The sequence below is a fragment of the Oncorhynchus kisutch genome, linkage group LG4 (assembly GCF_002021735.2).
Source record: "Oncorhynchus kisutch isolate 150728-3 linkage group LG4, Okis_V2, whole genome shotgun sequence".
Taxonomy (NCBI): Eukaryota; Metazoa; Chordata; class Actinopteri; order Salmoniformes; family Salmonidae; genus Oncorhynchus; species Oncorhynchus kisutch.
Genome location: NC_034177.2, coordinates 51,301,158 through 51,320,855, shown reverse-complemented (window position 1 = coordinate 51,320,855; position 19,698 = coordinate 51,301,158). Strand labels below are relative to the sequence as shown.

Sequence of the window (19,698 nt, the reverse complement as noted above, 5' to 3'; positions counted from 1 at the left end):
TATCGCACACTCAACTGTGCTCGATTGAGCTTGCCCGATGCAATGGAACCAATAGAATAGTTTGACAAACCCCGCCCAACTGGCTCTCCAGGCAAGCTCAAGCAAACGCTCAAAGTATTTGAATGATTTCAGGTCTGGAGTGTGTGTGTGTGTTTTGTGTAATTAAAGTGTGTCACTGAAACACTGTCTCTTCTTGCCTCGTTATTATGAATGTTATCTTTTGAGTGCTGCTGTTTTTTCAATTCACAGACAACTTGTTCATCAGGAAGGAAGAGTATGTCCTGGTTGTGTTTTTGTTAGTGTTATGTTTAACCATGCTTTCACACAGGTGACACGGCACGTGCACACGAGCACATTCACAACCCACTTCTAAATTCCACTGCAATGTAAATGCAGATGCCTAAGCTTTCACCATGGGTGTTCAATTCACTGGGATTCTACTGAGCTTATGGAGGATTCATATTTATATATTCATACTTATATAACCATCGACACACATGAGAAGCCGCCAGCTGTTGTGTGTGTGTGTGTGTGTGTGTGTGCGTGTGCGTGTGTGTGGGAAGGTGTTTTCCTGAGCCAGCTGTGTCAAGCATGCAACCAAAAGGAGAAGGTGAGATGAGATGACTGTGCAAGTCTCTGTTCAGACGCTCAGACACCCTCCCTAGAGCATAAACACTGGGCGGCCACAGCTCTCCTCTCCAGCACCTGCTTACACGCATGGAGGCACAGCAAAGTCCATACTTGTGTCAGAACACACACCCCCACCCCCATAATGTATTAACATAAATCATTACATATGATGAGAAATATCATATCTAGGCTCCTTTAATAAGATACAACTAGATTTCTCTATGCACCAACAGCTCTGCTAATGTTGCTGTAGTCATTACCTTTCCTCTAGGAACGTACAATAATTGGGTTTAGAAATAATGAGTCACGAAGATAACAGCCACAGACATGCCAGACAGTAATGGCAGGTGGTGCTTTCATTGAAACAGAATTACAGTAGCATATCAGTGGTACTCTGCATTTTTCTATTGGTTTTGAGAACACATCTTGATGTGGATTTAGATTTGGATTTTGACAGATGCGGTGTTCTCACTCCCTTCCATCTGAACACTTATGTCATGTTATGTAATGTTGTTTTTACGCTTGGGGTGTCACTGGCACTCAGTTATCCCTGGGATTCAGCCGAAGTGAATATCCTTGCTCATTAGCTCTTAATTGGTTTTGAAGTGAATAGTGGATTGGGGGGGAGGAGTTGTTTTAGACAGAGGATGTCGCTTATACAGGAGGCTATTTCAGCCTTCTCTCTCAGCCTAGTCCCATACATAGACATTGATATTTATATACCCCCTCATTGGTCCCACAGGAATCTGTATACTGTATATTGTACAGCTTGACAATGGCGGAACAAATGGCAACACTAAGTATATGGGACTATAGGCCCTTCTATACCTTGTCAGAAGCCTAAAGAAGGGAGTTGTCTGTCTGCAGTTTCAACATTAAGCTGTAGGGTGATGTATCCACCAGCCTTCCTGTTGAGGTTAATGTCAAAACTCTAAAGTTAACTCCGGTGAGTATGCAGTGTAATGTCAGCGCACCGACATTAGATGCTGACATTATACGTGTGTTTTGATGTGTGTTTGGGCTTCAGTTCAGCCCTTGTGATCTGCGGTTTTGATGTAATTATATAATCATCATTCAGATGGGATCACATTCATTAGAATCCCAGCCAGGTTATTTCATGGTCGGCTTCCTTGGCAACGATGGTTCTGTGTGTGTGTGTGCGTCTCGCTTCTCTGTGCTCATCCCTCCCTAGCTTGTTGTTGTGATAAGGCAGGTAAACACTGACTCATTCAGAAAACAGACCTGGCTCCTGGCTGGTGGTGAAGCCTGCACTCGCTCAGCTTGCACGCACCAGATTCATGAGACCTATTTAATTTAGCACCATCAAACAAATGATGAGTAAGGTACATATCTGTTTTTGGGGCTTTTCTGAGTCTGTGTTATAGATGCTGCTTGAATATGAAGTGTTGTTCTTCAGAGGGACCTCTGACATTAACAGGACCAACATTGTTACACCTGTCTTTATAGCTCAACAATGAGGTCAGGTAGGCTCATGCTAGAGGGCCATTCATCCCTATAGCTACCCATACTCTATACATGAACTCCTACAGTAATAGTCTTTTTAGTATTTTTCCAGATCATTTGCATCCAGGAGGAAATTAAGTGAATATTTTACTCGGACTGAGATGATCCACAGATGTATCTGCAGGCAGTCTGAGAGGAGAGAAGGGGAGGACAATTACAGTATTTTCTAACGTGGTACTGGGCGGAGTCCCTTACAACTGATAATGAGCGGGGCTGCAGGGTATAGGAGCAGTACTGAAGACAGAAATAGAATTACTAGAATGGGCATCCCCATTTAAGTCAATAGAAATATAATGATAGTAATTGTAGTATTTACATTTCTATGGAAGACATAGCATGGATACCATGGTCCATTACAATTGATAATACGTAGGGCTGCAGGTGGAGGACTGAAGAAATAGAAAAATAATTACTACAATGGGCATCCCCATTCAAGTCAATAGAAATTGTATTTTTATGAGACGCATACAGTCGCAGGAGTCCCCAGGTCCCTTACTACTCATAAAGAGCATAAGGGCTGCAGTGTATAGTAGGATATAGGAGGACAGGACTGAAGACATAGAAATATAATTACTAGATTGACCATCCCATTCTAGTCCATAGAAAGAATATGACTTAATTCGGTAATAACAATAGGGCTTAATTATAGGCTATTAATTTCCCTGGTCCCTTACAACTTAACAGGACTGCAGGGTACAGGAGAGGAGGACGGGATACACTGACTGCTACACTTTATGAGTAGTATATGGTATGTATTCATTCTGAAATCCTGTTATTGTGTTTTTTATTGATTATCTGTGTTTTTATATTGTTTTTCATACAATAATGGACCAATAATGCTTTTCTGTATCCAAATCTGAACAGCAGTGAGATGGTTTGAAAACAAGAGAGATCATTTCCCATGTATTCTGACATTAACCCGGCCCTATTTTCTCAAATGTTGGATCAGTTACTTCTGTTCCTTTTCCAAATGATAATAACTGTCCAATTGAAATAATGTATTTATTATTACATGCTCCAGTTCTCAACATAACCAAACATCTAAATGTGGCTAACTCACAGTAAGGCAGCTTGCGTGTTTGCCCAGTGTGTGGTAGTTAGAAGCAAAATTAAGTTTTTTTTTTTTTTTTTGCCAAATCAGGGTAATTTAAGCCTGTTAAGGATCAGACCCTTCTTTTCAATTTTCAAATGACATACCCAAATCGAACTGCCTGTAGCTCAGGACCTGAAGCAAGGATATGTATATTCTTGATATTATTTGAAAGGAAACACTTTGAAGTTGTCTAAATGTGAAATAAATGTAGGAAAACACAACACAATAGATCTGGTAAAAGATAACACAAACCAAAAAAACACATTTTCTATTTTTATTGCATCATCTTTGACATGAAAAATAAAAGCCATACATTCAGATAGGATGCTGGAGGTAATTTAGATTGTTTCCACAAGAGGGAAACAGTGTATGTGCAAAGTTTCAGACTGATAACTTCAAGAATGAGCGAGGTAGTCACCCAGATGTCCCAGATCACCCAGATGTCCCTCACGAGTTGCCCAAATATACCCAAGTGGCCTCCAAGTGGCCAAATTGGTAAATTGATACATTTTCAAGAACGTAACTATAGAGAACAACAAAAATGCTAATAAAAATGCAAGTTTACACACTCCCAGGAATGTCATACATGATGGACCATTAGCTTCCCTACATGAAAGGTACTAACAGAAGACCCGACAAGAATGCTGATCCAATGTCTCCAAACACAGAAGTGAAATATTTAATCCCTCCCAAACAGAGTAACGTTACACCATAGTAACTTGCGTGCAGACAGTGACCATTTCCAGTAGAGTGACTGTCTAGCATGATATGGTTGGTTCCATCCAAAGAATTAGAATGAATCCTTCTAATTCTTTGGTTCCGCCATGGCAGGCTGCCGATGGCTTCTTGTGCTAAACCAGAGATAATGCATGTGTTGGAACATCAACATGCACTGAGAGGCTGTGCCTGAGTGATTCACTGACTCGCTCAGGGTTGAATTTAGACGAAATGTCCTTCTTTCAAGAGTCACATGACCAGATCATCAGAGCCGCCTTAGATGTGAAAAGGATCATCCCATAGGATACTGCTTCATCATGATTATTGGTGCAATCACTGGTGTCACACCCTGATCTGTTTGTGTGCTCGTCTCCACCCCCCTACAGGTGTCACCCATCTTCCTCATTATCCCCAGTGTATTTATACTTGTGTTCTCTGTTTGTCTGTTGCCAGTTCGTCTTGTCTTGTCAGGTCTTACCAACGTGTTTTCCTGTCTCCCTGCTTGCTCAAGTTCTGTTCCTGTAATGGGTGTGTGTCGGTGGCAGGGAAGTCAGGCGCAGGAAAACGAACTTGGGAGGGATTCAGAGATATATGTTTCCATAGCCTCCGTCTCCGCCTGTGAGAGGGGATACACATGACTCCTGGGAAGTGCAGTGTCTACCAGGAGATCTATTGCAAATCGTCCCGTCGATGAGGTGGTAATTGAGTCGCCTACTTTTTGGAGAAGGTGAGAGCCAAATCGGCAAATTCAGGGGGAATGTGCACGGTGGAGACCTGGTCTGGACTTTACACCGTAGTAGCACCAACGGAAACCCCTAAACACCTACCTGAGCACTCTCGCGACCACCCCGTGAGAGCCCTCTCTGGCCAAGAAACAGTGGGGTTATGACAAGCTAACCAGGGTAGGCCCAGCACCACGGGAAATACAGGAGAGTCAATAAGGAAGAGACTAATTCTCTCCGTATGACCCCCCCTGCGTCACCATGCCCCACGGTGCGGTGACCTCCCTAATTAACCCTGACCCTAATGGACGGCTATCTAAGGCATGAACGGGGAAGGGCACATCCACGGGAACAATAGGGATCCCTAAACTATAGGCTAAAGCACTATCAATAAAATTCCCAGCTGCGCTTGAATCGACGAGCGCCTTATGCTGGGAATGCGGGGAAAATTCAGGGATCGTAACAGACACAAACATATGTACAAAAGAGGGCTCTGGGTGAGAATGGTGCTGGCTCACCTGGGGTAACACCAGAGCGCCCTGCCTGCTGCCTCAATTCCCAGAGGAACCAACCCGGCACCGACCGGCAGTGTGACGTCTGCGGCCACAGATGGTGCACGAGCGGGGACTCCCTCCGGTCTCCCTGCGCACCACCCCTCCCAGCTCCATGGGTATTGGAGAGGGAGTGCGGGAGGATGGAACCACCAGACCCCGATCTGAACGTCCGCGAATAGCCAGCAGGTTGTCCAGCTGGATTGACAGGTCCACCAGCTGGTCAAATGTGAGGGTGGTGTCTCTGCAGGCCAGCTCCCGACGGACATCCTCGCGCAGACTGCAGCGATAATGGTCAATCAGGGCGCATCCCGCGCCGGCAGCCAGGGTCCTAAACTCCAGGGCGAACTCCTGGGCGTTCCTCGTCTCCTGCCTCAGATGGTAGAGGTGCTCACCCGCCACTCCACCCTCGGGCAGGTGGTCGAAACCTACTCGGTAATGGCTGGGAAATTCCTCAAACTGGTCCAACGCCGCATCTAACCCTCTCTCCACACAGCGTTGGCGCTGGAAGAACTCCCTGTCTCTCCCAGCGGTCCAATGTCTGGACAACGCGGTCCATGGCGGCACCAAGATGGTAAAGTCAAACTGCATGCTCCTGGACGGGCTCCTCCACCTCAATGGCCGGGTACCCTCTCCTGCTGACTCCACAGTATTGGTTGGAGATTCTGTAATGGGTGCGTGTCAGTGGCAGGGAAGTCAGGCGCAGGAAAACAAACTTGGTATAAACGGAGTCATTTAATAAATGCTCATAAAACTCCAAAAACCAAAATATACAAAAAATAACAGAAGTCGGTACAAAACCCATATGACTTGCACAAACATACAATAAAACAATCTCCGACAGAACATGAGGGGAAACAGAGGGTTAAATACACAACATGTAATTGATGGGATTGGAACCAGGTGTGAAGGAAGACAAGACAAAACCAATGGAAAATGAAAAATGGATCAATGATGGCTAGAAGGTCGGTGACCGCCCGAACAAGGAGAGGGACCGACTTCGGTGGAAGTCGTGACAGTTCCCTAGTTTCCCTGGTTCTGACCATTCTGCCTGTCCTGACCCCGAGCCTGCCTGCCGTTCTGTACCTGCCTGACTCTGACCCGTTTACGAACCTCTGCCTGTCCTGACCCCGAGCCTGCCTGCTGTTCTGTACCTTATTGACTCTGCCTTGGATTACAGACCTCTGCCTGCCTTTGACCTGTCTTTTGCCTGCCCCCTGTTTGTGTCAATAAACATCTGTGACTCTAGCTGTCTGCATCTGGGTTTTATCCCGAGTTCTGAAAACTGGAGTACCGGGCAGCCCCCCGCAGTAACCCTCCAAAAAGTAATTCATAATTTTTTTTCCATGTACTAGGAAGCTAAGTGTTTGTTTCTCGGGCTTCATGAATCGGACTGAAATACCTTGAAAAAAAAATGAAACTGATTGAAAGTATAAGGGGATATCGGTGAACAAATGCCGTGGTCAAGGCAATGACGGCGCCAGTGCAATGAGTAGATTTTACTCAGCACATATCAGACCGAGAGCCTAATGCTTCTTAGGTAGTTCTTTATGAGTTTTAGTTTAGAAAACGACCTCTCCGACAGAAGCGACAGCTACAGGGATGGTAAAAACAGCTTGATCGCTGTCGAAACATCGGGGAAACTGGTGGCAGAAGGGAGTGGTGCTTGAAATACAGCTGTTCTGCAATATCTTTAATTAAGCCTCTCGTTCTCCTTAATTGCTGGCCTCAACACGTTACGGGAAACAGATGAACTGTATAGAAATCTCTGTCCAGGGACAGGTCGTCTGGATATTGGACAGACAATATGGCAGATGCACACAGATTATTTTCATCTTTAGCGGACAACAGTTCTTGAGTGCTTGAACCCCAAAAAAGTGGTTTGTGATTTTGGTCATACCGGTGAACCGGCATTCGAGATGTTATTTTAACTAGGCAAGTCAGTTAAGAACAAATTCTTATTTACAATGACGGCCTACTCCGGCCAAACCCAGATGACTCTGGGCCAATTGTCCGCCCTGTTGGACTCCCAATCACGGCCGGTTGTGATACAGCTGGGAATCGAACCAGGGTGTCTGTATGGACACCTCTAGCACTGAGATGCAGTACCTTAGACTGCTGCATGTATGGTTGCAATATGAACAACCCTTTGTCTCTGGTATATCCCCAGTAACATGGGGTGAACAGCTGCCGTGATTGCTCTCTATCTAATAGCATAGACAGTGAGACAGACTTGCCCAGCAGTTCCGACTTTGTTGACTTAAGACAACATGTTGTGCATTTTTTAAATGGAGAAATCCTGCAAATAGAGGCACTAATATGCTGTTTCTGCCTGAAGGGTGACAGATAATAGGCAAACATTGCATACTGTAAATATGTTGTTTTTGTTTATGCACCTCTATTATAATTCGTGATTACACATACATCCAAAATTATAAATCGGATTATAAATGGTTTATAAACGGTTCAATTTGTAAATAACCTATCACTCACACCTCTCATTTCAAGAAGATGATTAATACAATAGCAACAGTGAATCATTTATAGAATACAGCATGTACAATTATTTTAGCCTGCGTGATCCTTTACCCCTTACAGCTGTTCTCCATCTGTGATGTTGAAAGAAACTGGGGACCGATTTGGAATTTGGAAACCTATTTTGTCAAATTGGTCCAGCGCTCGAGGCCACCCCCATCCGTCCGCAGCGGCGCTGCAGTGTACGCGCTTGAAGAGCGCGCTATCTTGTGAACGGATGAGATAGAGAGAGAGAGAGCGAGAGGAGGAGAGGACCAGTCAAGCAGCAGAGGCAAGTGGAAGCTCAACGGACGGACGCGGTTCCAACTGAAAATACACACCGGGGAAAAATAGCACTCTACTGCAAGGACCTGGAAGAAAGAGCGCACCTCACACTGCAGGTTAGTTAAGTAAATCATGTTTTTATGCCATAACATCCCAAAGGCAGAATGAGAATCGTATAACGCTGTCGTTCATTCAGTAGTTTATGCGTGCGAACGTAGGATAGATGTTGTCTTGAGGCTATCAAGAAACGAATCATCGTGTTCGTTAAATTGCAGGAGCCAATTAAACTGCATGCTGTATACCCTACATATGGAACCAGTAACAGTATTTAGATGACTTCTTATGTGATACAGAAATGTGGTATATTACTCAGAACAGGTGTAGCCTACAGCTAGCGTTGGGACACAACATCGGGAGTCTGTGTATTGGTCCTACAGCCCTGTACATCAGTCTGTGCATCAGTGTGGTTGGTCAGGTGGACAAGTTGTCAACAATGTTAGACTTGCGATGGCATCAATTGTTCATTTGTAGGTTATGGCTGTTGAACAAATGACTCCACAGCACCCCAAATGTGTGTGCCGCTATGCGCGTGACAATCCTTAAAAAAAAAACTTCACTGAAGGTTTTCCACAAATTCTTGTATTCGTTGTAACGAGGGAGGGAGGGAGGGGAGAGAGAGAGAGAGAGAGAGAGAGAGAGAGAGAAAGAGAGAGAGAGAGAGAGAGAGAGAGAGAGAAAGAGAGAGAGAGAGAGCAGAGCGTTAGACAATATGTAATGCATTTGTGTAAAGGGCCTACGCACATAACTCAAGTTTGGTATTTGGTATTCGAGTAGATTTGGCCAGTTGATCGAAATCAAATAATGCGTTTGCTGTTATTTCACATGCGAAATGTCACGCTTGATTCGATTTCTCAAAATGTACGGGTGCAAATCAAATGTTGTGTTTCGTTTAATGTGTTGACACCAATATCTAGCTTACTCCATTTTCTCGAAATTGTCATTATTCTAATTAGAATAATCCCCCTGGAGATGTCCTTGTTCCATCTGTCACGTATTCGAGACGTTAATAATCAAGCCAAACAATTGCATTACTGCAAAAACATTCCCACCCATGTCTTACCCTACTCTCCCCCCCCCCCCCCCCCCCCCACACACACACACTCTGTCCCCTTGTCAGGCAAGCTTAATTCATTCATAGTGTACCCAGTGCCCCCCCCCCCCCCCTTCAACACAAACAAACTCACACAACTAAACACTCGCCACTTTCACTTTCCAGACACACACAAACACCCAAACACACACACGCGCACACAGACAGAAACACACACACACACCCAAAAACACACGGCACTTTTCTTCTCAGTCCAATGAATACAATGCTAACGACTAACGATGAATGACTAATGCTTTTATCTGTCTTCTGTGTGTGACAGACGTTCTAGGTGTGTTTGTTCAGTCTGAGCAGACTATTGTTCATCTCCTCAAGTAGATAACGACTCCCTGACCTACCCTATGGCATCTGCATGCATCCTGAGAGAGCGGCCCAAAAATGTGTTTGTGTCTCCTATTGTTGATTGTTGCTTGTGTACCCTGCCCTGGTGTTCCTTATTGTATTTTTATTGACCCATGGATTATATCTGATCTAATGGTAAGATCAGTTTGTTACCATTGCTTTACAGATTTGTGACCCAGAGAGACCCCCTCTGGACAGCTGTCTTAAAGGGACACTACGGTGAAAACAGTGGAAAAACAACCGGTTATAATGTTGTCCTTTGATGTTCCGGGTCATTTTTCAACCTTTCTGTACTTCCTGCTGTCACCTCAGTGACTTTTGCGGTTTAGTTGACAGCTGTCGTCTGGCAGACCATTGTTGCTCACCCGTCCAGCCATTGCTGAAAATGGGACGAGATAATACACAGTGACCTTACCAGACTGGTGACCTAGATATCTGGCCCTTTACTCTTCACTGCTTTCACTGCTTTCACTGCTTTCACCCAGCTCCAGTGCCACATGGAGATTTGCATAACCGTAATGGATCACCATAATTACCATTTACTGGTTGTGGTATCTGTGGTATTGTGCGTGTGTGTGTGTGTGTGTCTGTTGAACGTGTGTGTGTCTCTGGGTGCGTGTGTGTGTCTGTTGAGCGTGTGTGTGTCTCTGTGTGTGTGTGTCTGTGTGTGTGTCTGTTGAATCTTTGTGTGTCTCTGTGTGTGTGTGTCTGTCTGTCTGTGTGTGTGTCTGTTGAACATGTGTGTGTCTCTGTGTGCGTGTGTGTGTCTGTTGAGCGTGTGTCTGTGTGTGTCTGTGTGTGTGTGTCTGTGTGCGTGTGTGTGTCTGTGTGTGTCTGTGTGTGTGTCTGTGTGTCTGTGTGCGTGTGTGTGTCTGTTGAACGTGTGTGTGTCTCTGTGTGCGTGTGTGTGTCTGTGTGTGTCTCTGTGTGCGTGTGTGTGTCTGTGTGTGTGTGTGTTTTGTTTTCATGCATGCGCTTATTTGTATGTGGCATTATGAGAGTCCCAGTTTCCCAGCAGATGATAAACCTAGAAGTGGCCGGTCCTTAGAGCGATGGGAAAGGCTGGGGTGGAGAAGAGGAAAATGCCACTTATTCAACACTGTGGGCTGGTGAAGCATGCAGACTATTCTGTGAGAAGGGACTTGTTCTCTGTCTCCGGTCGTCTGCCAGGCAGTTGCTAGCTTGTGTTTTAACCCCCCCCCCCCCCCCCCAAGACAGCAGGACAATGTGTCTCAGTCATCCAACCAACGCACTCAGCCTGGTCTAGTCATGCTGATGTCATAAACGGTTCCTCTGGAAGAATTGAATATCAACTTTTATGACACGTTCATATTTGAATGTTCTTTTTGGGAAGACTGCGTGCGTCAAATCAACCGTTATTTGTCCAGAACGGAAGTGTTGAAGGACGTTCGAGCCAAGATTTGAATGGAGAATATTATTTAGCCATGATCTGAATGTAGCCGGTCTGCCACTCAATAATATTAATGTCTGCTACTGCCGGGCTGACCTGCTCTGATGTAAGTTATCCCAGGCGAGTAAGAGAGGCCCATGTACATCCATTAGTGTCACAGTGAAAATGCTTTAGTCTAGCTTCTCTGTCACACCCCTGTCCTCCACACTGCCGGCAGATGAATGTCTCATTAGGGGGACCACCATAGAAACACAAAGTGTGCATCCCAAAATGACGCCCTACTCTCATGATACCCACCCTATTCCCAGGGCTCTGGTCAAAAGTAGGGCACTATGTAGAGAATAGGATGCCCTTTGGGACGCAGACATATAATACTGTTCTGTCTAACTCTGTGAGGACCACCGGGTGACTGTGAAGGATATCTCTCCCTCTGTCTCGCTGCTGCTTGGCTGTCTCTGCCTGCTCAACAGACATGATGTGGCTTAATGTGTCACGGTTTTTAAAGGTCCATTGCAGCCATTTGTATCTCAATATTAAATCATTTCTGAGTAACAAGGAAGTACCTTACATGGATTGTTTTAAATGAAAACGGTCAAAAAGAAACAAAAATGGCTTCTTAGCAAAGAGCAAATTCTCAAGCAAGAATTTTGCTAGGACTGTCTGGGAGTGGGGAGGGGAAAACTGAAAATTAGCTGTTATTGGCAGAGAGGTTTGGAACTCTCTTTCTTATTGGTCAATTAACTAATTTACCTTTAGGTGATCACACCAGGCAGGCCAAAACTATCCCACCAAAAAAGCAGACATTTCCACCAGCCTTTTCAAACAGCTCTTACGCTAAAAGGGCATTATCATAATTTTCAGTATTATTCCAAACTCATAGTGAAGAAATATATATAAAACACTGGAAATCACATTTCTGACTGAAATGGGCCTTTAATAAACGTATGCATGTATTCAAATCTGCTTAGAGAGGCAAGCACGCACACACACACACACACACGCACACACACACACACACACACACGCGCACACACACACACACACACACACACACACACACACACACACACACGCACGTGCACGCGCACGCGCACGCACACGCACACACACACACACACACACACACACACACACACACACACACACACACACACACACACACACACACACACACACACACACATGCCTGAGTAGTGACAAGCTGGTGAAGCGCAATTAGAGTTTCACACTTGGTTAGCCACTGGTGCTAATGGGGATTGACAGGTTCCTGTCCTGTCCTCTGCTCTCCTCTCCTCACAGCTGCACACTGTAGTTGTTTACATCATAGACCTAGATTTATAATGTCTTAGAAAAAGTGGCGAGGTTAGGTGACCCGTACATTGTGACAACAGACTGATTCTGGACTGACTCAGACACGATTGTCTCGACTAGAAACAATATATTTTGGTTGATTCTCACTGTTGCTGTAAACAATAGCGCTTTCTTCTCAAGATTCCTTGTGTACAGTTTCATTACACCAACATCAAGTAATAGGATATTGTTTGGCTTGTTGTACTATACACAAAACACAAAAAAAGCTTCACAAAGGGTTATAGTAGTGTTAGGCTATATGTGTGCTCCTTATTACCTAGCTAGCTATATGACTTTGTGGTCAAGAATCTCCGGCCAGGACAGTGTTTGGTTGCTAGGATAGATGACCAGACCAGTCAAAGTCCCTTCCTAGCTCCTAGCTGAAGTAGCAGTCCAAAGTGAATCAACTATTGTTATCAATGTGCTCTTTAATAGCTAACTGTTTTATTAGCTTGTGGTCATTTGTTTGGTTGCTAGGACAGATGGCATAGAAGGAGTGGTTAGTCGGTCAGCGGTCAGTCTCCCCCATTTGGCAGCAGCAGTAGCCCCACGGTGACTGAATTATTACCCATGTCAGGTTATTATGCCATTATAGCCGCCCGACCCAATCGCTCAAGGTTACCCCGGGATACGGTATTATCACCCTCCCATGTAAGGTTTATTACACCCCTCGGTGAGAACAAAGGTGAAGCGATGCTCTTTTCTGTTCAAACGGACTGTGAGGGATCAACTAGCGGAAAGCCTCCTTTCAAAGTGGGTGGTGAGGAATCGGAAGATAATAGAACGTGATGTTGTGGGTTTAATGTTCCATGCTCCCCCGACCCAATAGAAACCAGATGAACAGGCTAACCCGCCATCGTTGATTTGAAACAATGCAACGTAAACCACTTGAGCTTCTAGGCGGTTAGCTAGCACAGGGATTCATTCTTCACCACCGGACTTACCTGAATTTATTCTCTGTGATACGAACAAGACTAAGTTGAGAGGGATGGGGGTTGAAGGAAATGAAGGATGTGTTTGCTAGTCTGCTTCTCTGTGTCCTCCTCACAAGTCACTCTTTAAAAAAAAGAAGCTTTTTTTACCACCCATTGGAAAGAAGTGGAGGGGAGAAGGGAAATTGGGGGAGAAGGGTGGACGCGAGGGGTGTGTGGAAGCATTTTGGGGGGGGGGAATCATGTACCTAATGGAACGCAGAGAAGGGGCAAGGGGAACAAAAGAGGGTCTGTTTTTGCCCCGTCCCCACTGGCTGGGCCGTTGTTCTTGGAGCATTTCTTGTGAAGTGGGGGGGGGCTGCCGGATCAGGGGACTGGGGACTCGGGAGTCTGGGCTACAAGCCTGGGCACTGGCTGGATCTCTGTTTTGAAGAGAAGATCTGGATATTTATTTGAAGACCAGAGATTTTATAGTGGAGGAAAACAATCTCAGCCTATAGCCAGCCAAAGCCCTGACCTCAGCCACAACGCCATCCCCAGCCCCAACCCCAACCTCAGCCTCGGCCAATGCTCCATCCCCAAACCCAGCCCCTGCCCCAGGCCCTTGCCAAGTACTGCATGGGCGGCGGATATGTGCGAGAAATGGACACCTGCTCTGAAGAGGGTCACAGTGGAAGAATGCCACAGCAGCTGCATGACGCTGTCCTCTAGTCTGTCCATTGAGACAGATAGCAGGACAGGAGTGCTACCCTAGCAGCAGGATGCTGTGGAAGTATGTTCTTTAAGGAAGGGAGCGTGCACTTGAATGCTCCTGAGAACATTCTCATGCTTCCTTCCTCTCATTCGCATAGGCTTAAGAAGAACCCATCACCCTCCTTCCTCCCCCTTCGGCCCCCGTTCCTCCCCCCTCTCTGTTGACATAATGGTTTGGCCCACTTGTGTTGTCTAATTGCTCAGCAAATATGCCACGACAGCCCTTATCCCGCTTTTCAAGTCTAAGATTTAAAGAGCCAGGCCTGGGCCTGCCAAGAAAGAATGACATTAAACCTACCACCTGCTTCCTTCAACACTCCCATGCTCTGTGTTTGATGTAGTTATCTCTTAGAAAAATTATGCACTATGCAGAAAATGCTCCACCATTTAATGGCGGCTAAAATTCTAATAGTTCTCCTAAATTCTCTTAATCCAATACAGGATTAAGATTGAATCCTATTACACCGGCTCTGATGCTCGTCGGATGTGGCAGGGCTTGAAAACTATTACGGACTATTACGGACTACAAAGGGAAACCCAGACGTGAGCTGCCCAGTGACGCGAGCCAACCAGATGAGTTAAATGCCTTTTAGGCTCGCTTCGAGGCAAGCAACACTGAAGCATGCACGAGAGCACCAGCTGTTCTGGATAACTGTGTGATAACGCTCTAGGCAGCTGATGTGAGCAAGACCTTTACACAGGTCAACATTCACAAAGCCGCGGGGCCAGATGGATTACCAGGACGTGTACTCAAAGCATGCGTGGACCAACTGGCAAGTGTCTTCACTGACATTTTCAACCTCTCCCTGACTGAGTCTGTAATACCTACATGTTTCAAGCAGACCACCATAGTCCCTGTGCCCAAGGAAGCGAAGATAACCTGCCTAAATGATTTCCGCCCCGTAAGCACTCAGTAACCATGAAGTTCTTTGAGAGGCTGGTCATGGCTCACATCAACAGCATCCTCCCGGATACCCTGGACCCACTCCAATTCACATACCGCCCCAACAGATCCACAGATGATGCAATCTCAATCGCACTCTATACTGCCCTTTTCCACCTGGACAAAAGTATGTGAGAATGCTGTTCATTGACTATAGCTCAGCGTTCAACACCATAGTGCCCACGAAGCTCATCACTAAGCTAACGACCCTGGGACTAAACACCTCCCTCTGCAAGTGGATCCTGGACTTCCTGACGGGCCACCCCCAGGTGGTAAGGGTAGGCAACAACACGTCTGCCACGCTGATCCTCAACACTGGGGCCCCTCAGGGGTGTGTACTTAGTCCCCTCCTGTACTCCCTGTTCAAACACGACTCCAACACCATCATTAAGTTTGCTGAGGACACATCAGTGGTAGGCCTGATCACCGACAACGATGAGACAGCCTATATGGAAGAGGTCAGAGAACTGGCAGTGTGGTGCCAGGACAACAACCTCTCCCTCATTGTGAGCAAGATTAAGGAGCTGAATGTGGACTACAGGAAAATGCGGGTCGAACAGGCATCAACGGGGCTGTTGTGGAGCAGGTCGAGAGTTTCAAGTTCCTTAATGTCCACATCAACAAATATCTATCATGGTCCAAACACACCAAGACAGTCGTGAAGAGGGAACGACAAAGCCTATTCCCCCTCAGGAGTCTGAAAAAATTTGGCATGGGTCCCCAGATCCTCAATAAGTTCTACAGCTGCACCATGGAGAGCATCCTGACCGGTTGCATCACCGCCTGGTATGGCAACTGCTCGGCATCTGACCGTAAGGCGCTACAGAGGGTAGTGCGTACGGCCCAGTACATCACTGAGGCCAAGCTTCCTGCAATCCAGGACCTATATAATAGGCGGTGTCAGAGGAAAGCCCATAAAACTGTCAAAGACTCCAGTCACCCAAGTCATAGACTGTTTTCTCTGCCACCGCACGGCAAGCGGTACTGGAGCGCCAAGTCTAGGTCCAAGAGGCTTCTAAACAGCTTCTACCCTCCAAGCCATAAGACTGCTGAACAATTAATCAAGTGGCCACGGGACTATTTATATTGACCCCCCCCCCCCATTTGTTTTGTACACTGCTGCTACTCGCTGTTTATTATCTATGCATAGTCACTTCACCCCTACCTACATGTACAATTGACCTCTAACCTTTACCCCCGCTCACTGATTTGGTACCGGTACCCCCTGTATATAGCCTCGTTATTGTTATGTTATTGTGTAACTTTTTATTCTTTGTTACTTTATTTTATTTGGTAAATATTTTCTTAACTCTTCTTGAACTGCCCTGTTGGTTAAGGGCTTGTGAGTAAGCATTTCACGGTAAGGTCTACACTTGTTGTATTCAGCGCATGTGACAAATACAATTATATTTGATTTGTGTGTGTAAGTATGGTGTAAAGACTCATCATATCATCTAAACTGCTGTGAAATATATTTTCCACAAACAAAAAATATTGTATTTTCAGTTTCTGAAGCTGGTGTGCAAAACCGGAAAGTAAAAGATGCAAAAAGGAAACTCTCTGCACAGGAAGCATAGCAATAGCGCACATAGAACATATCTACCACTTCTTAGAGGTTTTCTCAATGAGAATGGCAGATCTATAATTCACATTTCTACTTCAATTTGGTCAGAACTCCTGCATTAAATGGATGTTATGTCACCACTGTATGTAAACTATGGCGTAGTGGCACATGCAGCAGAGTGAGAGCTTAGTGCAGCTTCATCCCTTGAAAAATCTGTCTTTTCCAAAAGCTGACCTCATCAGGATAACCTGGTGAAATGAAGGTTAAATAGGAGGTTAGTTTCATTCTTCCAGGCCCATCACATGCAACGGTGATTGATTTAACCGGATGAAGGTAGACACTTGGCTGCCAGCACATGAATAAAAGGTGACAAAGGGTTTTTTCTATGGTTCAGGAGGCCGACTGAACCTTGTGACTCATTTAGGTCCTGGTTCCCTAATACCGCTGCCCCCCCCCACCCCCCGCTTCATGGTTAGGGACCATGTCACCAGCTCAGCCTCCACTACTGAAGGACTCTTAATCCAACTGGGATGACAGCTTGGCTCTCTTTCCCCTGTTTCTGTGGCACTAGATAGATGCTGAGACCAATGAGCTTTTCTTCCTTCCGCCTTTTTTCATCCCTTAAAACCCCAAACACAGCCACGGGAATCCTGGGAAAATTCTCCCCTTGGGGGCCGAGACAAAGAAATGGGATGGTAAACAAATCCTACTGCGAATCTATCAGAGATTTTCTCTTCCTCCATCTCCATTCAGCCCCAGATAAATGTTCCAATCCATGTCCCTTTTGAGATTTCTTTACAACAAAAAACAGTGCTGCCTCTGGTTGGTGTTTTTCTGTTGTTCTCCTCCCTGCCTGTGTGACGCGTTGTTTAAAAGCATAATCTATACACCACCATAATCCTTCTGTGTCTATGGCTTCAAAATGATTAGAGAAGATTGAGGTCAAAAAATGAAGTAGAATCCCAAAAGTAGTCCCCCGGTAAACCCATTCCCCCTTTCTTGGTAACACCCAATCGGGCGCCCTGATCCTCAGGTCACATGTTGAGGGACATTCAAACGGATTAATCAGCTCCAGCGTCAGAACAATGAGTATTAGCCATGTTTGCTGAGAGTCTAATGCACTCTGTCAGCTATGGAGATTTTTTTCTCTCTCAGGCGAGGGTGCTGCCACAGTAAGTCCTGGTAAGGGAAGGAGTTGGGGGCAAAGCTGGCACCAGGAATGTTGTTATGACTTTGAGAGGACTGTTCCTTCATTATTTACATCCCTATGATTCACATTTTGATTTGTTTTTCTCATTTAAAATATACAGGACATTTACCAAACCAATCGCGGCCAACTCCAAGCCTGTATAGCAGTTAGTGACTAGGAAGAAGGGAATGGGTAAGAAGACAATGAAAGGGGAGAGAGTGGCGCAGAGCTGGCGTCAGGAGTGTTGTTTTGAATTTTCCTTGAGAGAATTGTTTACTGCTTGATGTATTAATAACCCTATGTGTAATCTCAATAGTGCCACGACGCACACAGTAATTGGGATGTACTCGTCATCTCATTATATTACACTTACGTGATTCATACTGTGTTTCGATTACTTGTAATCTGCACCTCAGGATTGGGACGTCATTTAGATGATTTGTTTTTTGGGAAGGTTGGATGTTTCCCCCGAAGTACTAAGGCTGTATTACAAGTAACCTTTAGCCTAGAATTTAAGTTTAAAATAGAGGTTCAAACGTTTCTGTCCATATTCTTCTTCTATTATCCTTCGTCTTCTCTTTGTCTCCCACAAAACGGGCCACTTTTGCGTGAGAAAACCACTGCATGAATAAAAAGACTAAAAGAGAATCGGCACCGAGAGGACAACAGCCACAGCGACACAGCGAGTTGACTAGAGTACGTTCCGATGCCAGAGCAATTTAAGATCAAACACACTACAGTGGAATAGAAATCAGTGTAATCTCATTCCTCTGTCTGTAGTCCCCCTCCTTCCCTGCTTCTCTGACTCAGAGCTCGACTTGCTCTTTGGTGGCTCTGAAAGAATGTCATTGTCACTAAGGCAATTCCCGCCCCTAGCCCCAGCAGTGAAGAGGATGGAGGGATGAATGGTGACTTCATTTATCAGCCACCTCAGAGGCTGGCTGGGCTTGATAACCCAATCAAACGACCAGTGTGGCTGAGAGGTCTGTCTGGGGAACCAGAGCGCTTGTCTGTCTGGTCTGGTCTGTCTGGTCTGTCTGTCTTGTTTGTGTGCTTGCAGGTCTTTGAATGGTGTCCTGGTGATCTGATCTATATTTTGAGAGTTCTGAGAACCGGCCATTCCTGGGTAAGAGATGGACTGGAGATAGAGGGGGAGGGTGCCTTGAAGACTTCTCAGACTACTGAGCCAAGCCAAGCTGTACTGAGCTGGCCTGGTTTCGAATCCACCATAGTTGCTGGAACTGTGCAGAAAAGGACAATGAGATTAGAAGGCTCTCATAGTCAACACGAGTCAGTTATTAAATAGGCCATGGTTTTTGGTCCCGTTAGTGGACCAACTCTCCGTTGGTATTTGAGTGTTGGCCGAGGTTGAAAGGAGTCCAGATCTAATGAACATCGTACCGTTCGAGGTTGGCTTGTTTGGAGCCTCCGGCCTAGCTCCCTGGCCCCACAGGACAACTGACACATGACCGTATTCAAAAAGCATCTCAAAATAAGATTGCTGATCTAGGATCAGTTACCCGTGTCTATATAATTGTTTCAAATCAAATCTAAAAGGCAAAACCGATCCTATATCAGCAATTGAGACACTTTGTTAATATGGGCCCATAGTTCTCTTTGAAAGAAGCTACCGTAGCAGATGTTACTCAAAGGGCTAGCTGGGTGACAGAGTGCACCTGCCTACCCACCACCTCGGGAGGACAAATGCAACACTCAGGATTTTCGTTTTTTTTTTTTCCATTTGTGATGGTGCGTCATTTGAAGGGGAGTTTATACAGTTGTGATAGCTCTTTGAGTGGGAAAAGTGAGACTTCATAGAGCTGGTTTTGGAAGTCTGCTCTTCAATGGTTTGATTTGATATTTAACGGTGTGTCGAGGGGAACAGAGCAGAGTTGTTAAAAATATATTCACCAGAGCTTTTATCAAATTTCCTGTCGAATAATAGATTGAATTGCGGACGAGGAGAGCTCAAGGTGCTACTGTAGCTTTTGTCCTGTCTCTTCTATG

General features: G+C 45.5%; 1 protein-coding gene across 16 annotated transcripts in view; it reads left to right on the top strand.

The window, feature by feature from the left end:
- Positions 1–7,996: 7,996 nt before the first annotated feature.
- Positions 7,997–19,698, top strand: part of LOC109888919 (neuronal cell adhesion molecule) — a 103,893-nt gene continuing 92,191 nt past the window's right edge. For 11 of the 16 annotated variants that reach the window (XM_031823163.1, XM_031823162.1, XM_031823171.1 and 8 more), the window contains exon 1: positions 8,006–8,152. The gene's annotated coding sequence lies outside the window, so the exon portion shown is untranslated. Of the gene's footprint in view, positions 8,153–19,698 lie in introns of all 16 variants that reach the window. The other 5 variants (XM_031823170.1, XM_031823166.1, XM_031823159.1 and 2 more) reach the window with 1 other exon arrangement.